Source organism: Nicotiana sylvestris, chromosome 1 (genome assembly GCF_000393655.2).
Source record: "Nicotiana sylvestris chromosome 1, ASM39365v2, whole genome shotgun sequence".
In the NCBI taxonomy this organism is placed as follows: domain Eukaryota; kingdom Viridiplantae; phylum Streptophyta; class Magnoliopsida; order Solanales; family Solanaceae; genus Nicotiana; species Nicotiana sylvestris.
In genome coordinates this window covers 14772142-14787116 of record NC_091057.1, presented here as the reverse complement: position 1 = coordinate 14787116, position 14975 = coordinate 14772142, and positions in this window count along the sequence as shown.

Here is a 14975-nt window from a genome sequence, read left to right as displayed (position 1 = left end):
TTCATTTTCGTTTTGGGATTTTTGGAGCTTGGTTCTTGGGTGATTTTGAGGTGTTCTTCACGATTTCAACTCAAGTAAGTGTCCTATACTCAAAAGTGTTTATATTACATAAATCCATGGTTATTTTCATCGTTTAATTTGGATTTAAATGGAAGAAATCAAGATTTTTGCAAAATCTTCCAAAAATGAAAAATTAAGATTTGGAGGTCGAGTTGTTGTCGAAATTTGATAATTTTGATATGGTTGAACTCGTATCGGAATGGGCTGTCGGATTTTATGAGTTTCGCCGGATTCCGAGACATGGGCCCCACTGGCGAATTTTGAGTGCACTTTCGGGTTTTCAATAGAAATGTAGAATTCCATATGGAATTAATTCCTATAATTTTTATTGATTGAATCGAATTATTGTGGCTAGATTCGAGGCATTCGGAGGTCGATTTGAGAGGAAAAGACATTGTGGAGTAGTATTTTGCTCGGGTTTTTGCTAATTTCGAGAATTTTGATATTTTCAATTGTTTTGATTGGGTTTGTTCCCTTATCATATTATGACATATTCTTTCTGATTTTGGATAGATTCGATACACGAGGAGGGTAATTTGAGAGGCAAGGGCATAGCGAGCTAGACTTTGACCGTCTTGAGGTGAGTAATTGATGTAAATGATGTCCTGAGGGTTTGAAACCCCGGAATTTCACATCGTAACGCTATATTGAGGTGACTTGCACGCCGGATAACGGGCGTGGGGTAGAGCACCATTGGGGATTGTGACTTGGTCCGTCCCGAGAGATGTTTTTACCGTGTTTTCTACTTGAACTAAATTGAGAATCATCCTTACTTGGATTTAATTGTTACATTTGGGCTTCTTGCCAATTATTTGAATCTTTCAGGGATTGACATCACTGTTTTCGCATACATGTATATCATTTGTTCTCAGTCCAAGGTTTTTAAATATTGTTTTGCAAACTCAGCCATCTTTCTAAGATTTGAAAGCTTAAATGGTATTTTTAAATGATATTTCGGGCTGAGAACTACTGTTTTACAAATGCCAAGGGGCTTATGAGGATTTCTGGACTGAGCATGGATCGGGCTACGCGCCGCAGCAGTGTTATATTGATATTGAGGTCGAGAGCCTGGTTGATTACATTGATATTGAGGTCGAGAGCATGGGTGATTATACTGATATTGATATGAGGCCGAGGGCCTATATTTGATGCCACGAAATGGCTTGATATTGCGCTTGGGCTGTAGGAGCCCCTCCGGAGTCTGTACACACCCCCAGTGAGCGCCGGCGACGATAAATAAAATGGATGGCTCGGGCTGCACGCCGCAGTGGGTACTAGAGTGTACCATCATATGCATTGCATTGCACTCATGCATAGAGTATACCATCATATGCATTGCATTGCATTCATGCATTTGTTTTTATCTGTTATACCTGTCTCGGTATTTGGTACTCTGATTTAATTGACTTGTTGCTTCACTATTTGTTGTTCTAAACTGCCAGTTATAGTTTACTTTGTATTTTTCCACAATTTCTTATTTTCAGCCTTTATTTATGTTTATTACTCACTGGGTCGGAGTACTCACATTACTCCCTGCACCTTGCGTGCAGATCCAGGTACACCACAGGCTGAGTGAGGATTTGTTTAGCTGAACAGCAGTATCCGGGAGTATTGAGGTAGCTGCATGGCATTCGCAGCCTTGATCTCTCCCCTCTATCTCTATCTTTTATTCCGCATTTTTTTCTAGACAGACTTGTAATAGGTGGATATTCTGTATTAGAGGCTCATATTCGTGACACCGGATTCTATTGGGCTATGGTGTGGTATTTTAGTTGAATTTTCGCAGATTTTATTATTAATTATACACTTGAAAGTGATGACTTAGTAAATTCTCTGTGATATTTATCTATAATCTGAATAAGAATTTGGGATAATGTTGTTGAATGGTCGGGCTTGCCTAGTAGTGTGTTGGGCGTCATCCTGACCAGGGTTGGGGTCGTGACAAGTTGGTATCAGAGCATAGGTTAATTGGTCTCGCGAGTTATGAGCCGGTTTAGTAGAGTCTCACGGATCGGTACAGAGACGTCTGTATTTATCCTCGAGAGGCTGCAGAACCTTTAGGAAAACTTCATATTCTTGAAATTCTTGTCGTGCGACTTTGTTGATCCGAACACTAAAAAAAATTCTATCATTCTATTCTCTCGCAGATGGCGAGGACTCGTGCTACTGGATGAGGTGGACGACCACCAGTGCCACCCACTGATGCCACCAGAGGCCGTGGACGCAGTCGTGGGCGTGGCAGAGGTAGAGTAGCGTGGGCAGCATCTGTTAATCCACCAGCTGCCCCAGTTCCAGATCAGGCTCTAGCAGCTGTACCAGTTCAAGCACCAGCTATGCCTATCGTGATTCCGGGTCTTCAGGAGACCTTGGCTCAGATTTTGATAGTTTGCACTGGCCTAGCTCAGGCGGTCTCAGCCACTACAGCCGCAGCTACTTCACAGGCCAGGAAAGGCACACAGACTCCTGTTAATCGCACAGTTGAGCAGGTTGTACAGGGATTGCAGACACCGGAAGCTGTTCCAGCTCAGCCGGTTGCACCAGTTCAGAACTTTGTGGTCCCAGCTATGCCAGACGATGAGCAGCATCATCTCGAGAGATTTGCTAGGCTCCAGCCTCCGACATTCAGTGGTGCAAAGGGCGAGGATGCCTAGGGTTTTCTTGACAAGTGTCAGCGTATGCTTCGCACCGTAGGGATTTTGGAGTCGAGTGGTGTATCTTTTACTACATTTCAGTTCCAGGGAGCTGAATTTACCTGGTGGGAAGATTTTGAGAGGCGTAGACCTGTTGGTGCAGCGCCCCTTACTTGGCAGCAGTTCTCCACTCTATTTTTGGAGAAGTATGTACCTTAGTCCCGCAGAGAGGAGCTGCGTAGGCAGTTTGAGTGGTTGACTCAGGGAGATATGTCTGTGACACGGTACGAAATGATATTTTCACAGTTGGCTCGTCATGCTACTTGGATGATTCCGACAGATCGTGAGAGGATCCGGAGATTCCTGGATGGTCTTAACTACTCTCTCCGCATTTTGATGACTAGAGAGAGTATTGGGTGCTTAGTTCGAGGAGGTGGTTGACATCGCTCGTGATATTGAGACAGTTCGCCGCAGAGAGAGAGAGAGAGAGGAGAGGGAGGCCAAGAGGCCTAGAGGTTCAGGCAGTTTCAGTGGTGCTCCGTCTAGGGACTAGTTCCAGCGTGGTAGAGGTCATTCATTCAAACCTCCTCAGTTGGCCCGTCCAGAGTATAGTAGGACATCTTCAGACCGTGGTCATCAGGTATTTCAGCAGGGCCAGTCTTTACTTAACATTCTCCCAGCTCAGAGCTCATCCTATGCCCCTTCAGTTCAGAGTTCATCTACGCCGAGTGCACCGGCTGGTCATTCAGGTGCGAGGGGTTCCCTCCAGTTCCCTTCTCCAATACCTGGTAGTTGCTACGAGTGCGGAGAGTTTGGTCATATAAAGAGGCAGTGTCCTCGACTTCGTGGTGGTCAGTTTCAACAGAGGGGCCAACCTTCATCTCCTGCTCCAGTATCTTCAGCACCCGCCCAACCAGCTAGGGGTGGAGGTCAGGCAGCCAGAGGTCGCCCCAGAGGGGTAGGACGATCAGGAGGTGGCAAGGCTCGTTTCTATGCTATTCCAAGCAGGACAGATGCCATTGCGTCAGATGTTGTTATCACAGGTATTATCTTAGTCTGCCACACAGATGCCTCTATCTTATTTGATCCCGGATCCACCTATTCTTATGTGTCCTCATATTTTGCTCATCATTTGGGTACGACCCGAGGGTGTCTTGCTTTACCCGTGCACGTATCTACCCCGGTGGGAGATACCATTATTGTAGACCATGTGTATCGGTCTTGTATTGTGACTATTGGGAGTTTGGAGACCCGAGTTGATTTATTGTTGTTGAGTATGGTCGATTTTGATGTTATTCTGGGCATGGATTGGCTATCTCCGTGTCATGCTATTCTAGAATGTCATGCTAAGACAGTTACTTTGGCTATTCCGGGTGTTCCGAGGATCGAGTGGCATGGTATGACTGATTATGTTCCTAGCAGAGTAATTTCCCTCTTGAAAGCCCAGCGTATGGTTGGGAAGGGTTGTCTATCTATCTAGCTTTGGTGCGAGATGTTGGAGCTGAGACTCCTAGTATTGATTCTGTCCTAGTTGTGAGGGATTTTCCTGATGTATTTCCTGCAGACCTGCCGGGCATGCTACCGGATAGGGATATAGATTTTGGCATTGACTTGGTGCCGGGCACCCAACCCATTTCTATTCCGCCATATCGTATGGCACCAGCAGAGTTGAAAGAATTGAAGGAGCAGCTTCAGGAGCTCCTAGACAAAGGGTTCATTTGGCCTAGTGTGTCACCGTGGGGTGCGTCAGTTCTGTTTGTGAAGAAAAAAGATGGCACAATGAGAATGTGCATTGAGTACAGGCAGTTAAATAAGGTAACAGTGAAGAACAAGTATCCTTTACCTCGCATTGATGACTTATTTGATCAGCTTCAGGGAGCGAGGGTGTTTTCAAAAATTAATCTTCGTTCGGGCTATCACCAGTTAAAAATTAGGGACTCGGATATTCTTAAGACATCTTTTAGGACTAGATATGGTCACTATGAGTTTCTAGTCATGTCTTTCGGGCTGACCAATGCCCCAGCAGCATTCATGCATTTGATGAACAGTGTATTTCGGCTTTATCTGGATTCTTTTGTTATTGTATTTATTGATGACATTCTGGTGTACTCGCGCACGCCAAGCATTTGCGTGTGGTTTTGCAGAGATTGAGGGAGGAGAAGTTTTATGCAAAATTCTCCAAGTGTGAATTTTGGCTAAGTTTTGTGACATTCTTGGTACACATAGTGTCCAGCGAGGGTATTCAGGTTGATCCAAAGAAGATAGAAGCAGTGCAGAGTTGGTCTAGACCTTCCTCAGCCACAGAGATCCGTAGTTTTCTCGGATTAGCAGGCTATTATCGCCGGTTTGTTCAGGGGTTTTCATCCATTGTGTCGCCCTTGACCAAGTTGACTCAGAAAGGTGCTCCATTTGTATGGTCAGATGAGTGTGAGGAGAGCTTTCAGAAGCTCAAGACAGTTTGGACCACAACTCCAGTATTGATTTTACCATCAGCTATAGGTTCATATACTGTATATTGTGATGCTTCGAGAGTTGGGATTGGCTGTGTGTTGATGTAGGAGGGTAGAGTTATTGTTTATGCTTCTCGTCAGTTAAAGCCCCATGAGAAGAACTACCCTGTTCACGACTTAGAGTTGGCTGCTATAGTTCATGCCTTGAAGATTTGGAGGCACTATTTATATAGCGTATCTTCCGAGGTATTCACTGATCATCGCAGTCTTCAGCATTTGTTTAAGCAGAAAGACCTTAATTTGAGGCAGTGGAGGTGGCTTGAGTTGCTAAAAGATTATGACATCACTATTTTGTATCATTCGGGAAAGGCCAATGTAGTGGCAGATGCCTTGAGCCGAAAGGCAGTCAGTATGGGGAGTTTGGCGTACATTCCAGTTGGGGAGAGGCCCTTTTCAATTGATGTTCAAACCTTGGCTAATCGGTTTGTGAGACTGGATATTTCTGAGCCTAGTAGGGTGTTGGCCTGTGTGGTTTCTCGGTCTTCCTTATATGATCGCATCAGAGAACGCCAGTATGATGATCCGCATTTGCTTGTCCTTAAGGACAGAGTTCAGCATGATGATACCAGGAATGTGACTATAGATGATGATGGCGTATTGAGGATGCAGGGCCGTATCTGTGTGCCCAATGTAGATGGGCTTAGAGAGTTAATTCTAGAGGAGGCCCACAGCTCGCGGTATTCTATTCATCCGGGTGCCGCGAAGATGTATAAGGACTTGAGACAGTACTATTGGTGGAGAAGAATGAAGAAAGATATTGTAGGTTATGTAGCTCTGTGTCTCAACTGTCATCAGGTGAAATATGAGCATCAGAAATCGGGTGGTTTGCTTCAGCGGATGATTATCCCAGAATGGAAGTGGGAGAGAGTTACCATGGATTTTGTGAGTGGTCTTCCTCGGACTTTGAAGAAATTTGATTCTATTTGGGTGATTGTGGATCGGCTGACCAAGTCCGCGCACTTCATTCCGGTGTGTACTACTTATTCTTCGGAGCGGTTGGCAGGAATATTTATCCGAGAGATTGTGCAATTGGACGGTGTTCCAGTTTCCATTATCTCAGATAGAGGTACTCAGTTTACTTCCCAGTTTTGGGGGACTTTTCAGCAAGAGTTGGGTACCCAGGTGGAGTTGAGCACAACATTTCATCCGCAGACGGACGGACAGTCCGAGCGTACTATTCAGATATTGGAGGATATGTTACGTGCCTGTGTGATTGATTTCGGAGGTTCTTGGGATGAGTTTCTACTGCTTGCAGAGTTTGCCTACAATAACAGTTATCAGTCCAGCATTCAGATGGCACCGTATGAGGCTTTGTATGGGAGGCGGTGTAGATCTCCAATTGGTTGGTTCGAGCCCGGTGAGGCTAGGCTATTGGGGACAGATTTGGTTCATGATGCCTTAGAGAAGGTGAAGGTGATTCAGGAAAGGCTTCGTATAGCGCAGTCGTGTTAGAAAAGTTATGCGGACCGGAAAGTTCGAGATGTGTCCTACATAGTTGGTGAGAAGGTCTTGCTGAAGGTTTCGCCCATGAAGGGTGTTATGAGATTTGGAAAGAAAGTTGAGTCCACGATTCATTAGACCTTTTGAGGTACTTAGGAGGATTAGGGAGGTGGCCTATATGCTTGCTTTGCCGCCCAGCTTGTCGAGTGTGCATCCGGTATTTCATGTTTCTATGCTCCAGAAGTATGTTGGGGACCCGTCCCATGTTTTGGATTTCAGCACGGTTCAGTTGGATGGTGATTTGACCTTTGATGTGGAGCCAGTGGCTATTTTGGGTTGTTAGGTTCGGAAATTGAGGTCAAAGGATATATCTTCTGTAAAAGTGCAATGGAGAGGTTGATAACGCCAAATTATGCCTTATACAAAGACACACACGGATGTAGCAAATATAATCTGAGTAATTCAGCCCAGAGTCAAACCACATAGAATTAACCTATCAATTACTTTTGACGGATTTACTAAATTCACAGAATCAATTTTCTCAAACTTTGTAATTCACAGTTGATGATGTTTCTAACAACTAAAGTCTGAAAATAATTAACAGCTGAAAATTAACTATGCTTGATGTGTAAACAGTTGGAATAAGGTCTAAGGTATTTCCCCCGTTGGTGATTTCCTTGGTTATATGTTTCTTATAGCGATGTCTTAGTTGTCTCTATCAATCAAGAACTCTCCAGCTATCATAAATCTCTCTCGAGCAATTATGATAATTTACTAGACGCGTTCTCTCAAGCTACGTTAGCTAGATTCACATTACCGTTCTTTTAGATTGCACCCGAGGTGTCGTTATCTCTAATCCAACCTCTAAACCCTCAGTTATGACTCTCGTCTATACTCCGGGAGTAATGTTGTTCAAACAACTACCTAAATATGCACTCTCTCTCAAGAAGATATATAATAAATAGGAACGGATAATTGAGAGCCCTTTCAACTAACCGCAATCAAAATGTAGATGAACAAATAGAGATTAACAACCAATTCAACTGTATTAATATAATAACCAATTCATCCCCAACGGGTTTCACCAAAACCTTAGATTAAAGAATTTAGCTACTCATGACAATGTAAGAATAAACTACGAAAGTATTCATAATGGAATATTGCAAGAAAAATAAAAGAGAATAAGAACTATGATATTTTGGGTGATCTCTCACACTTGTTCTTCTTGCAAAAATAATCTCCAAATTGGCCTCCTCCTCTTTTGGGCGAGTGTTTAAAGCTTATAAGGGTTTTACAAAAAGTTTCCCGAAATTACACTTTGGTCCAAAACTTCCAGCGATTGAATAGTTCACCGCGGTCGCGGCCAACTACAGTCGACCGCGGTGAACGCTGAGTTTTCTACCTCCTTGGGTTAATCTGCCGCGGTTCACCACGGTCGCGGTTCACCGCGGTCGCGGTGGCCTTCTTGCCCGGACCATTTATGCTCTTTGATGTTCGGGTACTTCTTGAGTGGGCGTTTTTCTTCACATTATCACCTCCAAAACACTTCATGTTGCTTCCTCTCATTTACTATTCCCTGCTAAACAAAAGAACACTATTTAGAGCATTTTGTTGGCAATATATCTATAAAAAAACAACAAAGTATGGTTATATTAAGGTGTAAATATCAACTATATAGCCTACTATCAACACCCCACACTTAAATCATTGCTAGTCCTCGAGCAATCCACCATACTCCATCAAGATTTCTTCCCTAAGCTTCTCCTTTAACAACTAACACCATGAACATTTTATAACAATTTGCACCTAGTAGTGAATAACCTTTGCTCCAAGAGTCAAATCTTTTGTACCATGCACATCCGCACTTACTCAAACTACTCTATACAAGAGTCAGGACTTACGTTTCCTTTATGAATCACATGCCCTCACTTCACACAAGAGAGTTCCACATATAAATATAATTAAAACAAGTAGGAATTGAGATAGACAGAATTCGCTCACTCTCAGAAAGAAAGTTTACATGCCACAAAGATGCACCATAAGCTTGCCCTTAGTGTACTACTTCGCTAATTGAGCTCATTCAGTGTGAGATCAATAGGACTTTACTTGGTTGTAATGTAGGCTAAGGGTCGGGTAGGATATATTTAGGTATAGTGACTAAACTCCCTAAGCACTTTTTAATACAATCACATTAACTTAAAGATCATAATTGTGCCAACCAACGCTCCACCTCATTTGTTTAACACATCCCCTTCCAATAGGTACCATTTGTACAAGCCACCACTTCTCCCTCATTCAGAATATTTTTTTTTTTTTCGTGGTGCTTTTTCTTTTATGCATCCAATTCTACCTCTTTTCGCTATTTCAATGGTTCCACTCAAAAACCAAACCACCACCCCACACTTTTATTTTTTCATATTTCCATTACCGTTCAAGTGCTTATTGGGAGGTAAAAGGGTTCAAATAGTCAGCTAGTCAAACAATTAGTTAAGGTTCGCAATGTGGTTGCCAAAGAAGTAAGCTTATAGGCTCAACAGGGTTAACTACAATGTATTGCATTCAGGTGGGTCACTTTATATATCTGGCTCAACAACAAATGCCTATATCACTTCTAAAACTGAAAGAGACTACCATTTCGCTTTGCAAACACACAGGGCAAGTTCTAGGCATCAAATATGAAACATAGAACACAATAAAACTCACACACACATGGCACATGACTCACTCCGGATTGGGTTATCAAGACATTCTCTTTTGAGTGTTCAAGTTAGATGCAAGCGTACAAATTTAAGGCACTCTAACAGGATTTAACTAATGAAGCTAGGTGTTGAACTCTAGTGTCTATTGTGTTCAGGTGTAGCAAAATCGTTTTTCGCTCGTGGCCATTAATCCTAACCTAAACTAAAAAAAGATCAAAAACAAAAAACTACCTATACCCGGTTCAAGCTAAACCCTTGGTAAAGAACCGTGGCCAAAAGAAAAACCAAGGGGGAGTTACTACACTACCTAAAAATAAAATAAAAAATCTTTTTGGTCTTTTCTCTAGACTACTTCCCTCAAGAAACTTGTCACGGATCCATCATCAGGAAGAGTCTCCATATTCCAATTTTTTTTTTCGACTTAGTCCCTCAAGAACCCCGCTGAAAGAGATCCGTCGTCGGGAAAAGTCATTTACTATTTAAGCTTTCCTAATGAACTATTACTCTTCATCAAAATAATCAAAGCAAGACAAAACGAGCAAAATCAACAGCCAATTATTACACTTACAACATACAACGAAGTATCCCTACCCCACACTTAAAATGAAGACATGTCCCCATGGCTCAAAATTTAAAGAACAGTGAGGTTAAGGAACTTTCCTGAAAGCTTACTCCTGATCGGAGACAGTGTCTGGGTTCACGTTGCATGCACGTCCCAGCGCTCTCAACTAGCCCAAGAATTTCTTCTCCAATTTCACTTGCATCTCCGCCACCGCATCAACACGGGCACTCAAATCAGTGAATGAGGTACGCAACCCAGTCATATCCTGCTCCAAGGCTGTCATACGGGTGCTCCGGCGTGGCTGTGATGGGCCTGCCACATCAACTCTCAGAGGAGGGGGAACCTCAGCTACCTCAGCATCATCATCATCATCCTCAGCCGAATCATCATCAAAGTCATCAACATTCACCACCGGCTCTCATCCAATTCCAATTTTTCTCGCCCGGAATGGGGATTTTAGTGGCAATTTCCCATCAACCCGAGGGTCTTCAGGGACTCAAGCAATACGGCACAGCCAGGTGATCAGCGAAGGGAAGTAGTGACCCTTGATTAGCTCAGGTGATCGAATGAACATCTCTTCATGAATGAGTCGGGCCACATCAAAATTAGTGTGGGACATAAAATAGTGGATTGCGGACGCCCGTGGTAGATTAACATCTATCGTGTTGCTGGATGACAACAAACGACTGTTGACAATGGTGAGCCAACACTTGGCCTCCCAATTCAGACAGTGGGAGTTTAGAGTAATCATGTGCTTGATCCATAGGTGCTCTCCGTCCGGCCCACAGATAGTATCAAGAAGAGTTCCCCACAAGGCCCATGTTCCTCTAAAAGTACGATAAGGATCAACGTCACCTCGAAACACAGGCAACCTATATACCCTGTGTATGGCGTCAAGGGATGCAATTACTGGGGTATTGCGCACCATCACAACCCCATTTTCATGTTCTGGCAGGTTTGCATAGAACTCCCTTACTAATTGAACATTATCCTCCTCCGGTACTTCGAAGAAAATGTTCAACTGACGCCTCTGCAGCTCATTCAATATATTGGGGCATTCCACCTCCAAAGCCATCCGATCAATGTGTACCTCTGGTTGTAACTTCTTAGTTGCTTTCTGGTTGTACCTATTCTCCACTGCGCTGGAGACAAACCGAGCGCTGTCGAACTGAGGTGCACTGGTTTGGCTCCTAGATCGTGAGGAGCTGCCCGGTCTACTGATGAAAGGTCCGGTGTTTCGTCTTTTCCTGGAGGAGCTCATTGTACCTGTCATACAACAAAACACCTATTAGTGAGTGTGCAAAATATGAGACTATGGATGGTTACTCAGACTTCACCATATCCATGTCACAATAGCTCCTTATATCCCCATTGGGGCAATTTCCCAAACACCTTGCGAGCAAACTGCCATCCAGACACATCTAGCCCTCATGGGTACATCCAAGCTCCTCCCCAAGTAAGTATACTACCATACCAGCACACCCCACACTTACTTCATTCAATCACCCACCAATAACACCGTTCAAACATGCAATTTACAGCCCCTTCACCAATCAACTCAAAAAAAACAAAATTGAGAAACAAAAATAAGAAGAAAGAAAAAAAAATATAGAGCAACAATTACATCTCAACACAACATAAAATCACATAACTACAATACAATACAACACAATGCTAAAGCAAAGAGAGAGAAGAGTTAGAATCTTACCTTAAGGGGGAAAGGAGGAGAGGAATGGAAGATGGGGGTGGTGTGAGTGAAGGAGAAGAAGAAGAAGAAGAAGAAGAAGAAGAAGAAGAAGAAGAAGAAGAGGAATTGGGGAGGTTAGGGTTTAGAGAGAGAGAGAAAAATTGGGAATATGAGGGAGAGGGTCGTGGGTTTTGGGGTTAAAAAAAGAGGGGGGGGGGGGTTGGAAAATAAAAGAAAAGAACTAAGAGAAAACAGAAAAAAAAAAATTAAACTTACCTGGGCCGACCGCGGCCGCGGTGAGTCGGAAAATCTGAGGCAGAATGTTTGCCTCCCACTGTGGTCGACCGCGGTCCACCGCGGTCGCGGTGGGATTAAAATCCGAGGCAGAACATTTGCCTCCCACCGCGGTTTACCGCGATTGCGGTGGGATTAAAATCCGAGGCAGAACGTTTGCCTCCCACCGCGGTTTACCGCGGTCCACCGCGGTCGCGATGCTGGGTGTTTTTTTTTAAACATGAAGTTGCATACTACAAATTACAATACACTCGTGGGTTTCCTCCCACACAACGCCTGATTTAACGTTGCGGCACGACGCCATCATTTGACCATCACTCCTCATCCGCGTACTGGGGTTCTTTCAAATTGATCACCACTGTATTCCCTTTTTCTTCAGCTATTCCAAGGTAATGTTTCAACCTTTGCCCATTTACTGAGAACTTGTTTGTCCCATCTTCTGACTCAATCTCAACAGCTTCACTTGCAAACATTTGCACCACTCTAAATGGTCCTGACCATCGGGACTTTAACTTACCTGGAAACAATCTCAGCCTTGAATTATACAATAATACCTTGTCAACGGGTTTAAAATTTCTGTCCACAATGTGTTTATCATGCATCTTCTTCATTATTTCCTTGTAGAGCCTCATGCTTTCAAGGGCTTGATATCTAAATTCTTCCAGCTCATGCAACTCTGTCAGTCGACTTTGTCCAGCTGCTACGGAATCCATGTTCAATTGTTTCAGTGCCCACCAAGCTCGATGTTCTAGCTCCACAGGTAGGTGGAAGGCCTTCCCAAAATACCAACTTATATGGTGACATACCTATTGGTGTTTTGAACGCAGTTCTATAGGCCCAGAGTGCGTCATCAAGCTTTTTTGCCCAATCAGTTCGTGTGGCATTCACCGTCTTGGTTAGTACACTTTTTATCTCCCTGTTGGACACTTCAACCTGCCCACTAGTTTGCGGATGGTACGGGGTAGCCACCTTGTGGCGTACATCATACTTTGCAAGCAATTTCTCAAAGGCTCTGTTACAGAAGTGAGTGCCTCCATCACTGATGATCGCTCTTGGTATCCCAAATCGGGTGGATATATTCTTTTTCACAAAACCTATCACCACTCTTGCATCATTAGTGGGCAACGCTGCAGCTTTCACCCATTTAGTCATGTAATCCACAACCACAAGTATGTATTTATTGCCAAATAAGTTGACAAAGGGGCCCATGAAGTCAATCCCCCAAACATCAAACACCTCTACCTCTTGAATCGGGTTCATGGGCATCTCATGACGACGGGAAATGTTCCCGGTTCGCTGACATTCATCGCAACCCTTCACCCATAGGTGTGCATCTCTAAACATTGTTGGCCAAAAGAACCCGGCCTCTAGAACTTTCGCAGCTGTCCTGGCTCCTCCAAAATGTCCTCCATATGCTGATGCATGACAAGCCTGCAAAATAGAAGATTGTTCTATCTCGGGGACACACCTCCAGATCATATTATCAACACAGATTCTAAACAAATAAGGCTCGTCCCAATAATACATGCGACAATCACGATAAAACTTTTTCTTTTTTACAGATGAAAGGTCATAGGGAACAATACCGCAGGCCAGGTAATTTGCAAAATCTGCATACCATGGCGCATCCTCAAGACTGGCTGCGAGCAGCTGCTCGTCTGGAAAGGTTTCCAGGATCTCTTCAACCTCGACTGATTTTTCAGCTCCTTCAAGTCGCGATAGATGATCAACGACTTGATTTTCTATGCCCTTACGGTCACGAATTTCGAGGTTGAATTCTTGCAACAGTAGCACCCAACGAATCAGGCGCGACTTAGACTCATTTTTCTCAATTAGGTATCTGAGAGTTGCATGGTCAGTATATACAATTACCTTGGAACCAATTAGATATGATCGGAACTTGTCAAAAGCAAATACCACTGCCAACATCTCCTTCTCTGTCACTGTGTAATTGAGTTGTGCACCGCTTAGCGTTCTGCTTGCGTAGTAAATCGGGTGCATCAGCTTATCTTTTCGCTGCCCCAAGACTGCTCCTATAGCATAGTCGTTGGCATCACACATGAGCTCAAATGGTTGCTCCCAGTTGGGTGCAACAATGATGGGTGCAGTGATCAACTTCTTCTTCAGTTTCTCAAATGCCAACCTGCAATCATTAGAAAACACAAAAGGCTGATCCTTTTAAAGAAGTTTGCATAATGGGTTAGCAATTTTGGAAAAATCTTTTATGAAACGCCGGTAAAACCTAGCGTTCCTAGAAAACTTCTCACCGCCTTGACTGAAGTGGGCAGTGGTAGCTTCTCAATCACGTCAACCTTAGCGTGGTCTACCTCAATTCCTTTACTGGACACTTGATGCCCCAGGACTATACCTTTTTGTACCATAAAGTGGCACTTCTCCCAGTTTAGCACTAAGTTTATCTCCACACATCTTTTAAGCACTCTCCTTAAGTTGTGAAAACAGTCTTCGAATGAATCTCCCACCACGGAGAAATCATCCATAAAGACCTGTCGACGCCCCCTTTTTCCTTCCTAAAAGAAGGCGAGATCGGGTTTACGACATTATGGGCAAAACAACTCTCATTCCCCTTTCGATGAATCGGGTTATGGAATTTGAAGAGTCTCCACCTAATGATTATAGTGCATTAGGACACTTTTAGAGAAAAGAAGAAGAATTTGAAAGAAAAATCAGAGTTCGGGTAAGGGCTTGAGATTATCTCGAGGGGAAGGTGTTAGGCACCCCTCAAGATCCACTAGTGTGGTTCCCGGCCGTGCTTAATTTTGACTTTAAGAAGAGTAGGAATAAACAAGCAAAGTTTGCACATAGGAAATATAAACAAGTTGAAAATTTTGAAAGAAGAAAGACACAAGTTGTTTTGAAAAGAGGAATTTTGGTTGAAAACATTAATCTAAGACAAAGCATTAATAAAGAAGAAGAAATGGGTCCTAGGGTTAAACATAATATGGATCACTTTGGTGCAATACCCAGCAATCATTCTCACACGAGATATTAGCGCACCAGTCATCATATCCATATTCTACCCTTCACGCCCCGTTAAGGTATTTAAACGCGATTAGTCTCGTTTTACTTATTGCA